Consider the following 20,454-nt stretch of genomic DNA (forward strand, 5'->3'; position numbering starts at 1 on the left):
TCACTGTATTCTATATTTAGAAAATACTAGGTATTTCTATGAATATTTATAAAGAGATAAAGAATTGGTATTAGTTCTTTAAATGTTTGGTAGAATTGTCCATGGAACATCTGGACCCGAGCTTCACTTTGTAGAAAAGTTCTTAATTTCTAATTTAGTCTCATCACATTATGTATGTCAATATATATTTTGTATTACTTTTTGTGTCAGTTTCTGTTGTTTGTGTCTTTTTAGGAATTTTTCTATTTAATTTATGTAATTTGTATAATTGTTATGATAATCTGATTGTTACAACATCTTTATAATTCTTTCTATGTTTATAATGTCAGTATTTCCCCAGTTTTCATTTTGAATGCTACTACCTGTAGCCTTTCTATTTCTGGGTCAGTATAGCTATTATTTTGCAAATATTGTTTTTTTTTTCAAAGAATTGCATTTGTTTTCATTAATTTCTTCTATTGATTTTATTTTTTATTTGATTAGTTTCCACTTTGGTTCTTAATATTTTCTTCCTTCTGTTTCCTTTAAGTTTAATTTGCTTTTCTTTTTTTCATGATTTATTATGTAAAGTTTAATGATTCATTTGCAATCTTTGTTTTTATTTAATAGATAAGAATTTTCCTCTGAGCAATGATGGCTTTTTCTCCATTCCATAAGTTTGATATATTATGCCTCCTTTTTTTTCTTTCAATACTTTATCTATTTCACTGTATTTCTCCTTTCATCCAGTGTTTATTTAGGTATATATTGATCAATTTGCCCATACTTTGAGTTTCCCAATTTTCTTTCTAATAATGCCTTCTGGATTCCTCCCATAGGCTTGAGAAACACATGTTCTGTTGGTCCCATCTTGACTGCTCTTTCTTGAAGAGCATGATTAACTGCAGCCTCAGACTGAAGCCTAGTTTTATCCAAAGACACTCTATTCCAGTACATAAAAGAGAAAGGGGTCAGGGTTTTCATCTTGCTCCTTTGGTCACTCCACAGAGGCAGAAGGGGACACTGATCTCACTGGTATGGTGGTGGCCCTACATATGACATCCTCTTGCTCCGCCAGTGGCCTGGAGCTCAATCAGTGGTCCCAACAGAAAGAGTTCCTCTTTAGGAACCCTTGTGACTTTCACTTTTCTGATTGGTAGAAAAGATTTAATTGCTCCAGGTAAATTTTACATTTTTCACTGAAGTGTCCTTTGTTTTTTCTTTCCCCTGCAGTAATATTTCCATTCTTTACTCCAATTTATGAGGCATTGAATATCTCTCTGTTTCCAAAGGATGTCACAAATTTTTTAAAGAAAGCTATAAAGAGAATGAAAGAAAGTCGCCTTCAAGAGAAACAACAGGTAAAATCCGGTTGTGGTTACAGAGGTTCATTTTTGATAATTTATTTGTCTATGGGTGTATGACTTCCATACTTCTTTGTATATTTTTCAAAGGTAGATGAAGAACTCTTGGTTGGGAGTAGTTGAGGGTTTTCACTTGGGGAGAATAAAGAATTTAGCATCTGGTAATTGAGAAACAAGAATGAATTAGAGAGGGAACTGAAATAGAGTAAGATATATTCCATGCTTTTATAATTATGTCAAAATGGACTCTACTCTCATATAACTAAAAAGAATTACTAAAAAAGGCTTAAATAAATAAAATTATATATTCCAAATACTGAAAAAATAATGAATCAGAGAGAAAGCATTTACAATTAAATAATGGGCATGGAATATTGCTGATAGAAAAAGTCCCAAATGCTCTAAAAAGGAGTCCTTGTATATTGTTGACTAGAATGCAAATTAGGACAGTCTTTATGGAAAACTATGAGGAGGGCCCTCAGAAATCAAATACAGACCCACCGTATGATCTAGCAATCTCACTACTAGGTGTATAACCACAGGAAATGAAATCAGTATGTCAAAGAGAGATATGCATTCCCATGTTTATTGCAACACTATGTTAAAATTGTTCTTATTAATTGAGCCAAATAGATTTTGAAATCATGCACCATCAGGAAATGATAAATGCAATTAAAATGTGTCTGAACTGACATAAACATCAAACAGCATATACATATATCAAAGTAATCAGGTACCTGTTAATATGTATAGTTTAATGTTTTTATGTATCAGTTGAAATGATTTTTTTTAAATAGAGGAAAAATGTTTTATCATATCTCTTCTCTTCAATATGTAAAATTTCAACATAAAAATTATTTTCCTGGTGCTTTAATTTCATCAGATTTTATATGGTCAAGAATCATTGCAAACCTCTCACTTTACAAACTCTCCACAGAAGGCATCCTCAGGGTAGCTGGAACTGTCTGGCCCCTCATGGAGCAGATATGGGGTTCTTTAGGTGAAGATTTTGTTTCATGTATGAAGCCCAGCACAAGGATGTGTGCAGGCCAGGGAGCCAGGATGGGCCCTCCAGATGTCAGTACAAAGTTCATAGCCTCAAGCATGGTGGGATCTTTCAAGATGCTTGCCCAAAATCTGATGATGAGCTCTAACAAAGGTAGAAGATTAATCTGTGGCATCTTTGGTGAAGAATTAAGGTAGTAAAGCAAAATATTGAAGTCCAGGACTTCTCCCTAAGCAAACAAATGTAACAGGAGTCAAAGCCAACCACTCTCTGGCCAGGAGGCTGTGTTCAGAATCCACAGGAGCTCACAAGTAGGGAGAGCAAAGGCCAGTAACTATTGGACACCACAGCCAGTTTTCACTCATGGAAATGTCCTACTCTTCAAAGTTTGTAGATGGATGCTTTTCTTCACTGATGACTTAGGAAACTCCAGCTCGACTTCTGTACTTAAAGAATTCATAGTATCAGAAAGGAAGATAAGTTCTGCATTCTTAATGACCTTCTATCTTTGAAATCTCTCTGTTTCTAGCATCAGGTGGATTTTCTTCAGCTTATGATAAATTCTCAGAATTCCAAAGATGTGGAGTCTCATAAAGGTAAACAAAGTTGCTATCTCATCTAATTATGGGGAAACTCAGGGGGAAATATTGTTCTGGAAATGTACAGAAGATTTTCCAGGAAGAAGAGTATTTCTACCTAGTTGCAGAAAGACCATGCTTGGATATCATATACAGTAGCCTGAGGAACTTTCTAGAGAAGCACACGTAGAGCCATATTCAAATGTTGAAGCTGATAAAAACAAGTATTTCTTTCACTAGTATGGTATTTTTATTCAACTTATTTTCTTACTATTTTTATTTTGATGCTCAATTCTCCCATATTTGTCCACTGGAATCCCTTTCATGTAGGCTCCTGAGTCCTCTATTATTCCTGTCATTTTTTTATGATTGTTTTAAAAGTAGCTTCTGTTTATTCTGGCCATAGCAATATTGAACTGAAAACATAGAGGTTCTCCATGTAGTCTTGAATACACTGCTTCACTCCTCATATCTACCACCAGAGAGTTATATTTATCACAGTTCAGGAACCTGTATTGACACACTTCTAGCATTCACAGTCCACAGATTTCCTTGGTCTTGTACATTCTATGACATGTAACCACATTATAGTAGCATATAGTGTATTCTGTGTCCTTTTCATTTATTTTCTAAGTATTTTCTTGCTTTCTGATTTAAGATATTCTAGGTTTCTGCTCTGTTTCTCATGACAGCTTTGTTTTTTGTTTGTGTTTTCGCAATTAATGGAATTTAGAAATCAAAATTTGTGATCATCTTGTGGATTTTTGCTTTTAGATACTCTCAGTAGACAACATTATTAACATGAAATACTTCTACATTCAACAGAGGAAAGAAATATTTCTGTATCTACTCACATCCAGTGATATAAACTATTTTTCTCTCTCCTTCAATTTTTTTTTCTAATTTATTGCTTATTTCTGTAATACACAAATACTCCCATTGCAGTTCTAATTCATGGTACCCAGTACTGTGACAACCATCCAAAGAAGAAAGTCCCGAATGTTGAGCAATTAATTCTAGAGATGAGAACTGGGCTTACTACAACCTGCCATTATACATATTTTTTTAAAGATATTTTTATTTTTTAGTTATAGATTCACACAATACTTTCATTTTATTTTTATGTGGTGCTGAGGACCAAACCCAGTACCTCACGTGTGCTAGGTGAGTGTTCTACCACTAAGCCACAACCCCAGCCCCAGTGTACATATTTTTGGTTCACATGTACATATTATCTATCTATCTATCTATCTATCTATCTATCTATCTATCTATCTACTTATCTATCCATCAATCCATTCATCCATCTATCCTGTATGTATCTAACCAATTCTATTCAGCTTTCTGTGATGAAGGAAACAGTCTGTAGTTTAACTCTTCAATAAAATAACCACCAAACACATGTGCCTTCTTAGCACTTCACATGTGGCTAGTGCCACTGAGGAACTGTTTAAAATTTAAACATTCACATGTGGCTAGTAGCTACGAATGCAAAAAGCCGAGCTCCAAACCTTGACTTTTTTTAATGCAGGGGAGAGGGTTACCAGGAATTGAACTCAGGGGCACTCAAACACTGAGCCTCATCCCCAGCCCTACTTTTTATTTTATTAAGAGACAGGGGTCTCACTGAGTTGCGTAGCACCTCCCTGTTGCTGATGTTGGCTTTGAACTCATGATCCTTTTGCCTCAGCCTCCCGCTGGGATTACTGGTGTGTGCCACTGCACCTGGCCTGAACCTTGACTTTATAGTCCTATTTCATGGGGTTCATACTCACTGGGATAAAAGATTTGATAATTAAATGTTCTCATGACATCATCATAGAAAACCATCATCAATAAACCTGAACTCTGTAGACCTTTCAAACACTTGTTTTGTGTATTCTTTTTTTTTTTAATCTTGAATTGCATGTTTAGCACAGAGACCATGTTTATTTCAGGGCCCAGGTATCTAAAAGTCCATATTGATCATACTGTGTATCTTAGATAGAAATGGTATCTCTTGAAATTACCTATCTTTGGTGGTGCTGAGAATGGCACAGTTAGTAGCCAAGTCCAAGAGTTGTATAGACCTCAGGAAAACTGGATTAAAAATTTTTCCTTTGTCTCCCCTATCAGATAGACATGAGAATGAAAACCACTCTGAGAATGACCCTGAATTGCTTTTCCATGGTCCTGCATAGTGATCTGTGGGTTTTAATGGGATTTCTCTTCATCTAAACTCTGATGTTGGGATTTTCTGGATTTACCTAAGTTGTGTTTCCTCTTCCATTAGCCCTGTCTGATCTGGAGCTTGTGGCCCAATCAATTATCTACATTTTTGCTGGCTATGAGACCATTAGCAGTGCTCTTTCCTTCATTTTGTATGAACTGGCCACCCATCCTGATGTTCAGACCAAACTTCAGCAGGAGATTGATGCGGCTTTTGCCCAATAAGGTGAGAAGATGGTATCTGGAGAGGGAGGAGGGAGGCTGAGCCTCAACAAGACTGCCTCCTTTTCACTTCCTAGGAGGCTTTGTCCAAAATATAGTCACTGATTCTTTTCACCACCTCTATTTTTAAAGGATTTGAGGAGACAAATGAAGGAGAAAACAGTATTTTGGGGAAAATGCTATTCCCAAAACTACAAGGAATTTTTAAAAGAGTGTAGTTTCAGTTGTATCCATTACCAGTTACCATGATGACACCCAGGAAGTGTAAGCATGTGTCACTCAAGTGTCCAGATCATTGGCTCTGCTGAGCTGTGGCATGAGCTCCTGCCTGGCTGTCTGCTGAGTGAGCCTGTGCTTGATGGGCAGGACGACTCTGCTCTGCTCTACACATCTTCACACTCTAGTCATGTATTTGAGAGAAGCAGTCAGGGAATGAATCAGGTTTTCTGGCTCCTGAGCCAAATTCTTAACTTCTACCTTGTGCCCTCTCCGATGACACACCAGACATTAGTCACAAGTTGTACCTGCTGTCCTTACACCTTTGCCTAAGCAGAGAGTCTATTGGATATGAAAACACCTGGTCTTTGGGGCTGGCATGGCTGGTTTGGAGTGAAGTGGGCACAAAGGCTCTTCTTCAGAGCTCACAATGAATCCCTGAAGAACAACCAGGAGACTGGTCCAGCAACAGAGGGTTGGGCTGAGAGTGGCTTCCTGTCCTCCTTAGAAAGCTCTCTGGAACTGAAATTGTGTGACATGGTGCCATCCAAACTTAGACTTCTTTTGTTGGTACTGGAATGGAAGTTACCAGTTTCTCCCAAGATTTATTCCATGATATAGTGTTATCTTTAAGTTTCATACACACACACACACACACACACACACACATATATATATATATATATATATATATATATATATATATATATACTCAAAGCAGGATTATTCAAGAAAAATTGATATATAATTGGTTATTTCATCTTTTCTATTTCCTTGAAATAGACATGTGACTTTTCTAGAGAAAGGTAACAGTGATTTTCACATATTTTGCCTGAGTGTAATTGTCATATTCTATTAGTTACTTTTCCTTGCATGAGGAAAAGTAGTACATGATGATGCTGAGGATATTATACACTGAATTTGGGATTGTCCCAAAGGTCTCTTATGTACATAACTACTCTTCACTTCTCAATGGGCCATGGATATTGTTGTCAAATGGACATGATTGTTATTACAGTGCTTAATCAATTGTAAGCACTACTCTCCTTCTCCATTATGTTATTCCTGGGACTTCCTAACACTTTAATAAAACTACGTAGATTGCGTTTAAAGTTAGTTCTAAACATAAATTTCCAAAAATCTATTTTTTTCTCTTCAGGCACCTGCTACCTATGATACTGTGTTACAGATGGAGTACCTGGACATGGTGGTGAATGAAACTCTCAGGTTGTACCCAATTGCTGGCAGACTTGAGAGGATCTGTAAGAAAGATGTTGAAATCAATGCAGTGCCCATTAGGCAGGGGACAGTGGTGATGATATCAAGCTATGTTCTTCATGGAGACCCACAGCACTGGCCAGAGCCTGAGGAGTTCTGCCCTGAAAGGTACAGGACCTCTGGGAAAGGGAACCACCCTGGGCTAGGATTGTGCAAGCATGTCCTTGTATTTCTTATCATAGATGACATATAGGTAGCTATATAATTATTTTCATATATGTCTTTGTACTTTAAGCAGTTTTCCTGTTATAAATATAACACTTTCTTGCAAAATGATATGAATTTGTGACAAGGAACAAAACAAATGCTATGTCCATTCAGTATCCTAAATTCTTTTTTAAAAAAATTTTAAATTTATTAAAAAAATAAATGACAACGAAATGCATTACAATTCTTAGTACACATATATAAAAACAATTTCTCATATCTCTGTTTGTATATAAAGTATGTTGATATCAATTCTTGTCTTCATACCTGTACTTTGGATAATAATGTTCATCACATTCCATCATCCTTGCTAATCCCCTGCCCCTCCATTTCCCTTTCACCCCTCTGCTCTATCTAGAGTTTATCTATTCTTCCCATGCTCCCCCTCCCTACACCACTACGAGTCAGCCTCCTTATATCAGAGAAAGCACTCAGCATTTGTTTTTTTTTGGAACTGGCTAACTTAATTTAGCATTATCTTCTCCAACACCATCCATTTACCTGCAAATGTCATGATTTTATTCTCTTTTAATGTTGAGTAAAATTCCATTGTGTATATATGCTACATTTTTTAATCCATTCATCTACTGAAGGGCATCTAGGTTGGCTCCACAGTTTAGCTATTGTGAATTGTGCTGCTATAAACATTGATGTGGCTATGTCTCTGTAGCATGCTGTTTTTAAGTCTTTTAGGTATAAACCAAGAAGAGGGATAGCTTGGTCAAATGGTGGTTCCATTCCCAGATTTTCAAGGAATCTCCATACTGCTTTCCATATTGGCTGCACCAATTTACAGCCCCACCAGCAATGTATGAGTGTACTTTTCCCCCCACATCCTTGCCAACACTTATAATGGCATCATAATAGCTGCCATTCTGACTGGAGTGAGATGATATCTTAGAATAGTTTTGATTTGCATTTCTCTAATTGCTAGAGATGATGAGCATTTTTCATATATTTGTTGATTGATTGTATGTCATCTTCTGAGAAGTGTCTGTTAAGGTTCTTGGCCCATTTATTGATTGGGTTATTTGTTTTTTTTGGTGCTTTGCTTTTGAGTTCTTTATATACTCTAGAGATTGATGTTCTATCTAATGTGGAAGGGGTAAAAATTTGCTCCCAAGCTGTAGGCTCTTTATTCACCTCACAAAATGTTTCTTTTGCTGAGAAGAAACTTTTTAGTTTGTTAAATTCTTTAAATAACCATGAATTAATAATTTGATCATGTTCTCATAAACATATTTCTATGTATAGATAGATATTTTTGCTAAACTAGATTGTATCATATTTTATGTTTGCTTGCACCTGATAATATATACATTCCACCTCTGCATGTATGATTTTTTTTGCGGGTACCAGGAATTGAACTCATGGGTGGTCGAGCACTGAGCCACATCAGTAGCCCTATTTTGTATTTTATTATAGACAGGGTTTCACTGAGTTGTTTAGGGCCTCACTAAATTGCTGAAGCTGGCTTTGAACTTGGGATCCTGCTGTCTCCCAAGTTGCTGGGATTACAGGCATGTGCTGTGCTCAGCCTTATATATGGTTTTCCATCTATAATTTCAACTAACTTATAAACTTTTTTTCTTGTCATTTTCCCATAAACAGTCTAAAACAATAAGTATTTATATAGTATTTAAATATTATTAGTTATTATAAGCAATCCAGAGATGATTTAAAATATATTTCAGGATGTGCATAGGCTATACAAGTATTTCTCCATTATTTTTATAAGAGCCTTCAACACCCAGGATTTTGTTTATTCCGATGCTAAAACTAATTCTCCTCAGATATGGCACAATATTCTGTGTGTATGCATGTGTGTGTATGTGTGTGTGTGTGTGTGTGTGTGTGTTTGTATTTTCAAATTTTAAAGCATGTGCCATAACTGACATAACCACTATCTCATTTCATTTTATGTATTCACTCTTATACTCCTTAAATTTTATGTGTGTTTTGTTTTCTTCACTGTCTTAATTTACCATGATTTCCTTTGAAACAGCATTCATCTCATCTCAAAAAGACTGAAAGATCCTATAGGCTAAGGGGGAGAAAGGTGGAAAAACTTCTATAGGCTAAGGAATAGAAAGGTGGAAAAATTCCATAGCATAACAATTATCATAGCAAAACCACAGCTGGATTTCAATGACCAGCCCAGAAATCATCTTTTACACCATTGCTTGGGGGTGTCTAAGGCACAAACTGAAATAAGTAACTGTTTAGGTTTTAATATTTTGTTGACATCTCATCTATTGTGGGACCAGGTTCAGTAAGAATAACAAGGACAGCATCAATCCTTACATGTGCATGCCCTTTGGAAATGGACCCCGAAACTGCATCGGCATGAGGTTTGCTCTCATGAACATAAAACTTGCTCTTGTCAAAGTAATGCAGACCTTCTCCTTCCAAACTTGTAAGGAAACACAGGTCAGTAGCTTTTCATATATACAATGTTTTATTTGAAGATGTTTTTCCAAACAGAGGGGGCCAAGTACAGAAAACTATATGCTCATTCATCATTTAATTCTTAGATCTATAATCCAGTGAGTCTCTTTTGCACCATCTTTGAGATTTAGAGTTCTTCACCATGGGGGCTCTAAATCTATGGCTTTATGAAGACCAAAAGTGTAAAAAACATATGTATCTTAATGTATCTTCTTGACTTTGCTGCTTTGGTTCCTGGTGTTTCATTCTTTGCTTCTCCATGTGCTTGTCTATACATTACAGATTCCCCTGAAATTAGCCGATCAAGGACTTTTTCAATCTGAAAAGCCCATTATTCTGAAGGCTGTGTGCAGAGATGGGATAATAAGTGGAGCCTGAACTTCCCTAAGGATTTGTGCATTGTTGTCCTCAGAGCCTGGGACCCAGAACATCAGAGAACAAAAATGTATTTTGTGAAGAATACTCAAAATGAAGATAGACTTTATATTCCTCAACTGATGAATGATAAGAGATGCTGGACCTTTGCTGACCTTGCTTAGGGTCTGTGCAAAGTATTATGTATTTTTCTGATGGAAAGGAGGTGCCCACTTCAGTGGACATGAAGACTCGCCCTTTCTGGGTCTAATGGGCTCTCTCCTCTCACTGCCAGTTAATACTGGCAGCTCCTCCTGAGCTCTAATTAGAGAATCAACAATTATCACCAATTTTTTCAATAATTTTTAATTAAAATGAGGGTGGTTGTGGTGGCTTTTGTAGTGACATTGATATATGATGTGTTCTTTGAAATATGTTGTGATAAATTTTATAATGAGAAAGTCAATAAACATATCCATATAGAAGTTTATCTGAAGCCTCTATGCCCATTTAAGGGGATATATAGTACTGAATCAGTGGAGTCAAAATTCAATCTTTTGATCATCACAATCAGTGAATACATGGAGCTTTTTCAGAAATTCAAATTAAATAGTAAGATAGAGTTAATCCACTGTGAGTTTCCCCATTGCTGGAAAAGAATATTCATAGTGGCCTTCTGTCATTTTTGAAGCACAAAATTTGTAACACTTTACTGAGGTAGTTATTACTATATCTCTAGCTTAGATTTCATGCTTCCATCCTATCTCCCTTGTTGATTCTGGAAAGCAAGAAACATATTTGTAGTCCATCTTCAACTCCTAATTTGATCACAAGCACAATTAGCATTGAATTAGAAAGTGGTTGATAGTCAATTGTTTTTACAGCAGTGCTCCTCAGATTCAACTGGTATCAGGAGCTACGCAGGATTTTTCCATCTTCTGTCCTGTCCCTTCTCTTCCTTCCCTCTACATCCCCTTTCCTTCTTGAATAATTCACTCCTAATGCCATTAGATGTGGTCCAGCATTGTGAGGGCACACTTTGTGGTGAAGGAGGGAATAATGGTTTTTTCAAGTCAGATATGAGATACAATTGGGAAGGTGTTCTCAGAAGGGACAGCCTTCCTGAGTATGAGAGCCCAAGCAACCTGAGATGGGCTCCAGGCAGAGGGATGCCCTATCATAAACACTCATTTGCGGGGGGAACTCAAGGTAGCGGGAACCCAAGGTAGCGGGAACTGCTTTATTGTGGAACAGCAGAGGTATATATACCTAACTGATTACACACAGCTTGACTCAATTAGCATCATCTAGATACAGCAATCCGCCAATAAGGATTCCCCACCATCTTAATGGCTCGGTGGCGTTGCCTCACAAACCACTCCTCCTGGCAAACTGCCAGGCGCCATCTTGACTTGATTGCAGCCCCCAACACTCATTGACTAAATAGGGTAAAGAACACCCAGGTGAGCTAAGGAGGGCTTGTGGGGTTAGAATAGGATGAATGGAATTTAGTTGTATAAAGAGAGATTGTTTAAATAAGTAAATACATGAAGGACAATGAAATCCAGTTTTCATAGGAAATGTTGGTGAAGTGATTCTCTGGTTCAGGAAAGAAAATTGGGATGAGACCTGTAAAGTAGGACTGAAATGGAATGTATCACTGTGAATTCATGCTTTTCCAGATAGAAAAATAGAGAAACGTGTGTGTGTGTGTGTGTGTGTGTGTGTGTGTGTGTGAGAGAGAGAGAGAGAGAGAGAGAGAGAGAGAGAGAGAGAGTGTTTGAATGTAGAAAACTAAATTCATACTTGTCTGCACAAATGGGACTGGGTAACAGTGACATTTTAATAGCAAAGACCAGCAGATCAGTCTTGGTGATCAGATCCTAGAACAAAAAAACCATATTTCACTATAGGAAGCAGGGCTGGTTAGATAAAAGGCTGATTCAATGTTAAAAATAGGGAAAGCCCAAGGTGAGCCTTTAACACCTTTTTTGTGCAAAATGCAAGAAAACATTCAAAAAAGGGTAGAAGAAATCCCAGGTCCACCCAGCCGACTGGCAGACCTACAACAGAACTCAGGCCTACTCCATCTTGAGCCCCTATAAGTATCGCCATAACCCTCCCCATGCAGTAGTCTCCACCTTGGGAGAACAGGTAGGGCTTGGAGGGAGCTGCATCTCAGAACAGGCAACCCAAAGCCACTGTTAGGCCCACTTTTTAGCCCCATCTCTGAAAGTAGTTGCATCAATCTTGACACAACCCCACAACTATCTTGAGTTATCTCCACTATTGCCACCACCACATTTAGTTGCAGTAGCATTATCATGGGTCATTGGCTGGGACCCAGAAGTCCAAAACCAAGGTGAGGTACAAGTAATCTTCAAGGAAACTATAAGATTATTGGGTAGAAACTGTAATAACTCAGATTTGCACTGCAAGAAAGGAAGACACATAGTCAACATGAAAAAACAAGGGAGAAAATTGCCCCAAATACACCAAGATACTACAATAATAGAATCCATGGACAGTGCAGTTGATGAAATGTCAGAGAAGGAATTACGAATATACATAATTAAAATGACCTACAAAGTAAAGGATGATCTAATTGAGAAAATACAGGCAACCATTGATCACACCAACAAAGAGATAAGGGGGCTAATACAGGTAGCAAAAGAGTACTTCAAGAAAGAGGAATTCTGAAAATAAAATCAGAAATCAAGGAAACAATCAACAAACAAACAGAAACCTAAGAGAAAGCATAAACATCAGATTAGATCACTTGGAAGACAGAATGTCAGATAATGAAGAGAAAATATACAATCTTGAAAGTAAAGTTAAGTACACAGTGAAGATGGTAAGAATCCATAAACAGAACATCCAATAATTATGGGATAATGTCAAAAGATTAAATATAAGATTTACTGGGATAGAGGAAGGCACAAAGATTCAAATCAAAGGAATGCACAATCTCTTCAATGAAATAATATCAGAAAATTTCCCAAGTATGAAGAATAAATTGGAAAATCAAATATAAGAGGCCTAGAGGAAACCAAATGTACAAAATTACAACAAATCTACACCAAGATGCATTATAATGAAAAGGTCAAGCATACGGAGTAAGAAAAAAAAAAAACTTAAAAGCCACAGAGAAAGGAATGAGATCACATATAGGGAAAACCAATTACGATCCCTGCAGATTTTTCAATCTAGACCCTGAAAGCTAGAAGATCCTGGAAAAATATATGCCAAGCTATGAAAGAAATGGATGCCAACCAAGAATCGTATTCAGCAAAATTAAGCTTTATATTTGATGATGAAATAAAAACCTTCCATGAGAAAGATAAGTTAAAAGAATTTACAATTAGAAAGAGTGCACTACAGAACATCCTTGGCAAAATAGTCCATGAGAAGAAAATGAAAAACAGCAATGAAAATCAGCAAAGGGAGTTATTACACTAAAGGAAAAATCAGCCAAAAGAGAAACCAAGTCAATTTAAATACCAAAAATATACAAAAATGACTGGGAATACAAATCATGTCTGAATAGTAACCCTCAATATTAATGTCCTGAACTCACCAATAAAAAGACATAGAGTGGCAGGTTGAATTTTAAAAAAAGACCCAACAATATGCCGCATTCAAGAGGCTCATCTCATAGGAAAAAGCATCCACAGACCAAAGGTGAAAGGTTGGGAAAAAACACACTCACATGGACTGTGGAAACTAGTAGGGGTTTCTACCCTCATATCAAATAGACTTCAAGTCAAAGTTAATCAAAAGGGATAAAAAAGAAAATTTCATACTACTTAAGGAAACCATACATCAACAAGACATAAAAATTATAAATATGTATGCCCCAAGCAGTAGAGCATCTATGCTCATCAATCAAACACTTCTCAAATTCAAGAGTCAAATAGACCACAATACAGTAATTTGTATGACTTTAACATGCCTCTTTGCCACTGGATTGACCTTCCAAACAAAAGCTAAACAAATAAATTATAGAATTCAAAAATACAATCAATAACTTAGACTAACAGACATATAGAGAATATTTCATCCACCAATGAGTGAATACACTTTCTTCTCAGCAGAACATAGATCCTTCTCTGAAATAGACCATATATTATGCCACAAAGTAACTCTTAGCGAATATAAAGTAGTAGAGATACTACCCTGCATTCTATCAGATTATAATGAAATAAAATTAGAAATTAATGATAAGATAAAAAATATAAAATACTCCAAAACCTAGAGAGTAAATATTATGCTATTGAATGAACAATGGGTTGTGAAAGACATCAAAGAGGAGATTAAAAATTATTAGACGTTGTGGCTCAGTGTCAGAGTGCTTGCCTAGCATGTGTGAGGCTCTGGGCTTGATCCTTAGAACTGCTTATGAAAATAAGTAAAATAAAGACATGATGTCCATGTACAACTACAAAAATAATCTAGAAATCTAAAATAATTTAAACAATTCTTAGAGTAAATGGAAACACTGACACAACATATTGAAATCTCTGGGACACTATTAAGGCAATACTAAGAGGAAAGTTCATTGCATGGAGTTCATTCCTTAAAAGAAGAAAAAGTCTACAAATAAGTGCCCTAAAATTACATCTGAAAGCCCCCCCCTTAAAAAAAAGAACAACAAGTCAAGACCAAAAGCAATAGAAGAGAGGAAATAATTAAAATCAGAGATGAAATCAATGAAACTGAAACAAAAGAAACAATTGAAAAAATTGACAAAATAAAAAGTTGGTTCTTTGAAAAAACAAATAAAATCAATAAACCCTTAGCCATGCTTACAAGGAAGAGAGAGTAAACTCAAGTTACTAGCATCTGTGATGAAAAAGGAAATATCATGATGAAAATGACAGAAATACACAAGATAATTAGAAACTATTTTGAATATTTGTACTCCAGTAAAATAGAAAATATCAAAAGTATTGACAAATTTCTAGGGTCATATGATTTCCTCAGACTGAATCAGGATAATATTCATGAGTTAAATAGATAAATTTCAAGGAATGATATAGAAGATAGCATCAGAAGCCTCCCAACCAAGAAAATCCCAGGACCAGACAGATACACAGCTGAGTTCTACAAGACCTTCAAAGAACTAATGCAAATACTCCTCAAACTATTTCATGAAATAGAAAAAGAGGGAGCACTTGAAAACTCATTCTATCATGCCAATATTACCCTGATTTCAAAATCACACAAAGACACATCAAAGAAAGAAAACTTCAGGTCACTATCTCTAATAAACATACATGCAAAAATTCTCAAATTCTGGCAAATAAAATACAAAAACATATTAGAAAGATAGTGAACTACTATCAATTAGGGTTCATCCCAGGGATGTAAGGTGGGTTCAACATAAATATAAATGTAATTCATTACATCAATAGACTTTATTAATTATAAAATGTAATTCATTACATCAATAAACTTAAAGATAAGAATCATATGATCATCTCAATAGATGAAGAAAAGACAAAATACATCACTCCTTTATGTTCAAAACACTAGAAAAACTAGGGACAACAGGAACTTTCAATACTGTAAAAGTTATCTATGCTAAGCCACAGGCTAACATCATTCTAAATGGAGAAAAATTGAAAGCATTCCCTCTAAAAACTGGAAGAAGACAGGGAAGCCTTCTTTTGCCACTTCTCTTTAACATAGTTCTTGAAAATATAGCCAGAGCAATTAGACAGATGAAATAAATTAAATGGATATGGATAAGAAAAGAAGAACTCAAACTATCATTGTTTTCCCACACATGATTGTATGCCTAGAAGATCCAAAAAATCCCACTGGAAAACTTCTAGAACTAATAAATGAATTCAGCAAAGTAGCAGGATGTAAAATCAACACACATAAATCAAAGGCATTTCTTTACATTGGTGACAAATCCTCTGAAAGAGAAACTAGAAAAATCATCCCATTTAAAATAGCCTCAAAATAAATAAATAAAATAAAATACTTGGGAATCAACTTACTGAAAGAGGTGAAAGACCTCTAAAATAAAACTACAGAACACTAAAGAAAGAAATTGAAGAAAACCTCGGAAGATGGAAGATCCTCCCTTGCTCCTGGACAGGCAGAATTAATATTTTCAAAATGATCATACTGCCAAAAGCACTATACATATTTCATGCAATCCCAATCAAAATCCCAATGGCATTCTTCATAGAAATAGAAAAAGCAATCATGAAACTCATCTGGGAAAATAAGAGACCCAGAATACATGAAACAAACTTTACCAAGAAGAGTGAAGCAGGTGGCATCATTATACCAGAACTTAAACTAAACTACAGAGCAATAGTAACAAAAACAGCATGTTATTGTCACCAACGGTACAGAATAGAGGACACAGAGACAAACCCACATAAATACAGTTATCTCATACTAGACAAAGGAGCCAAAAATTTATGTTGCAGAAAAGATAGCGTTTTCAAAAAACGGGGAAGGGGAAACTGGAAACCCACATGCAACAAAGTGAAATTAAACCCCTGTCTCTCACCATGTACAAAACTCAACTAAAAGTGAATCAAGGACCTAGGAATTAAAGCAGAGACACTGCACCTAATAGACAAAAAAGTAGGTCCAAATCTTTATCCTGTTGGATCAGGCCCTGAATTCCTTAATAAGACTTTTATACTGCAAGAATAAAAATCAGGGGATCCAACATGGCGGCCGGCGAGCAAGCAGCATTTTCTATACCTCCGCAGTAACGGGATCAGAGAGACACATAAATACACTTGCATGGGACCTGCTGAGGATCTTCTAACAATATTCCACTGAAAGGAGACCTGCCGATAACTAGTAAGTCTGGGTGAGGGGTCAGTTTGTCCCAGGCGACTGAATCTCGGCAACGCGGAGCAGGGACACAATCCCGCCGGTCACGGCAACGGCTGATCTGGGCCCTGCAGGGCTGAGTCTGTGATCGGCCTCTGGCGGTTCAGCGCGAGGATCCACGCTCCTACCACCCCACCCCCCTCCAGCCGGTTGGAGCAACGCGGAGCAGGGACACAATCCCGCCGGTCACGGCGGCGGCTGATCTGGGCCCTGCAGGGCTGAGTCTGTGATCGGCCTCTGGCGGTTCAGCGCGAGGATCCACGCTCCTACCACCCCACCCCCCTCCAGCCGGTCTGGAGCAACGCGGAGCAGGGACACAATCCCGCCAGCCACGGAGGCGGCTGGACTGGGCCCCGCAGGCCTGAGTCTGTGAACTGCCTCTAGCAGTTTGGCGCTAGGACTTTGGCAGTGCTTAGGGCTGAGTTTCAACTTTGAGACAGAGGAGAGAAGCGGTCCAGTTTGGTTCCAGACACTGGTCGGACCACAGAGGAGGACAGCAGCCGCCATTTCAGAGAGATGATGTAATCATCCCCATGTTCTACTGATCACAGCTCATTCAGCTATGGAACAGGTGATTTCAGGCTGGTAAATTTCAAAAACACAACAGTTGCACCAAGCAGAAAGAAGCGAGTGCAGTATGAAAAGACAAGGAAAGAAAGGATCACAAGCAATGCAGGTCAACTCAACTTTAGAAGAGGTAATAGCTGCAACAGATGGAATATCAGATAAAGAGTTCAGGATATATATGCTTCAGATGATCTGGAGTCTCAAGGAAGACATGAGACAGCAAAATCAGACAATGAAAGATCACATTGACAAACAAATCCAGGAAGTAAAAGATCAATTTCACAGGGAGATAGAGGTAATAAAAAACAAACAAATAGAAATTCTAGAAATGCAGGAAACAATAAACCAACTTAAAAACTCAATTGAGAATACTACCAGCAGAGTGGATCACTTAGAAGAGAGAACATCAGACAATGAAGACAGAGTATTTCAACTTGAAAAGAACATAGATAGCTCAGCAAGTCTACTAAGAAACCATGAGCAGAACATCCAAGAGCTATGGGACAATATCAAAAGACCAAACTTAAGAGTCATTGGGATACAGGAAGGCACAGAGCTCCAAACCAAAGGATTAAGCAATCTATTCAGTGAAATAATACAAGAAAACTTCCCAGACATGAAGAATGTGACAGAATCCCAAATCCTAGAAGCCTACAGGATGCCGATTGTGCAAAATCATAAGAGATCCACACCTAGACACATTATAATGAAGATGTCCAACATACAGAATAAGGAGAGAATTTTAAAAGCTGCAAGAGAAAGAAAGCAGATTACATTTAGGGGTAAACCAATCAGGATAACAGCTGATCTCTCAACACAGACTCTGAAAGCTAGAAGATCCTGGAACAACATATTTCAAACACTGAAAGAAAATGGGTTCCAACCAAGAATCGTGTATCCGGCGAAATTAAGCTTCAGGATAGAAGATGAAATTAAAACCTTCCACGATAAACAAAAGTTAAAAGAATTCGCAGCTAGAAAACCATCTCTTCAAAAAATCCTTGGCAAAACATTTCAGGAAGAGGAAATGGAAAATAACATTGAAAACCAACAATGGGAGGTAGGACAGTAAAGGGGGGAAAGTAGTCAAAGAGGATAACAAATCAGGTTTAGTAACATCAATAAACAAATATGGCTGGAAGAACAAATCATATCTCAATAATAACCTTAAATGTTAATGGCTTAAACTCACCATTTAAGAGACACAGGCTAGTAGAATGGATCACAAAACAAGACCCAACAATATGCTGCCTACAGGAGACGCATCTGATAGGAAAATATATTCATAGACTGAAGGTGAAATGGTGGGAAAAATCATACCACTCATATGGACTGCGGAAACAAGCAGGAGTGTCCATACTCATATCTAATAAAATAGATTTCAAGCCAAAGTTAATCAAAAGGGATAAAGAAGGACACTACATACTGCTCAAGGGAACCATACACCAACACGACATAACAATCATAAATATATATGCCCCAAACAACGGTGCTGCTATGTTCATCAAGCAAACTCTTCTCAAGTTTAAGAGTCTAATAGACCACCATACAATAATCATGGGAGACTTCAACACACCTCTCTCACCACTGGACAGATCTTCCAAACAAAAGTTAAATAAGGAAACTATAGAACTCAATAACACAATTAACAATCTAGACTTAATTGACATATATAGACTATACCACCCAACATCAAGTAATTACACTTTTTTCTCAGCAGCACATGGAACCTTCTCAAAAAAAGACCATATATTATGTCACAGGGCAACTCTTAGACGATATAAAGGGGTAGAGATAATACCATGCATCTTATCTGATCATAATGGAATGAAACTGAAAATCAATGATAAAAGAAGGAAGGAATAATCAAGCATTACCTGGAGAATGAACAATAGGTTGCTTAATGATCAATGGGTTCTAGAAGACATCAAGGAGGAAATTAAAAACTTCCTAGAGTCAAATGAAAACACAGACACAACATATCGGAACCTATGGGACACATTGAAAGCAGTTCTAAGAGGAAAATTCATTGCTTGGAGTTCATTCCTCAAAAAAAGAAAAAAACAACAAATAAATGATCTCATACTTCATCTCAAAATCCTAGAAAAAGAAGAGCAAAACAACAGCAAAAGAAGTAGAAGGCAAGAAATAATTAAAATCAGAGCTGAAATTAATGAAATTGAAAAAAAAGAAACAATTGAAAAAATCGACAAAACTAAAAGTTGGTTTTTTGAAAAAATAAATAAAATTGACAGACCCTTAGCCATGCTAACGAAGAGAAGAAGAGAGAGAACCCAAATTACTAGCATACGGGATGAAAAAGGCAATATCACAACAGACACTTCAGAAATACAGATGATAATAAGAAATTATTTTGAATCCTTATACTCCAATAAAATAGAAGATAGTGAAGGCATAGATAAATTCCTTAAGTCTTATGATCTGCCCAGATTGAGTCAGGAGGACATAGACAACCTAAACAGACCAATAACAATAGAGGAAATAGAAGAAACCATCAAAAGATTACCAACTAAGAAAAGCCCAGGACCGGATGGGTATACAGCAGAGTTTTACAAAACCTTTAAAGAGGAACTCACACCAATACTTTTCAAGCTATTTCAGGAAATAGAAAAAGAGGGAGAACTTCCAAATTCGTTCTACGAGGCCAACATCACCCTGATTCCGAAACCAGACAAAGACACTTCAAAGAAGGAAAACTACAGACCAATATCTCTAATGAACCTTGACGCAAAAATCCTCAACAAAATTCTGGCGAATCGGATTCAAATACATATCAAAAAAATTATACACCATGATCAAGTAGGATTCATCACTGGGAGGCAAGGCTGGTTCAATATACGGAAATCAATAAATGTTATTCACCACATCAATAGACTGAAAAATAAGAACCATATGATCATCTCGATAGATGCAGAAAAAGCATTCGACAAAGTACAGCATCCCTTTATGTTCAAAACTCTAGAAAAATTAGGGATAACGGGATCATACCTCAACATTGTAAAAGCCATTTATGATAAGCCACAGGCCAGCATCACTCTGAATGGAGAAAAATTGAAGGCATTCCCACTAAGATCGGGTACAAGACAGGGATGCCCTCTCTCACCACTTCTGTTCAACATAGTCCTCGAAACACTGGCCA

General features: G+C 36.9%; 1 pseudogene; it reads left to right on the forward strand.

Annotated features, from left to right (window-relative positions):
• The window catches only part of LOC113178034 (cytochrome P450 3A21-like), a 30,917-nt pseudogene extending 21,033 nt beyond the window's left edge, over positions 1-9,884 (forward strand).
• Positions 9,885-20,454: the final 10,570 nt, after the last annotated feature.

This window comes from Urocitellus parryii, chromosome 9, assembly GCF_045843805.1.
Source record: "Urocitellus parryii isolate mUroPar1 chromosome 9, mUroPar1.hap1, whole genome shotgun sequence".
Taxonomy (NCBI): Eukaryota; Metazoa; Chordata; class Mammalia; order Rodentia; family Sciuridae; genus Urocitellus; species Urocitellus parryii.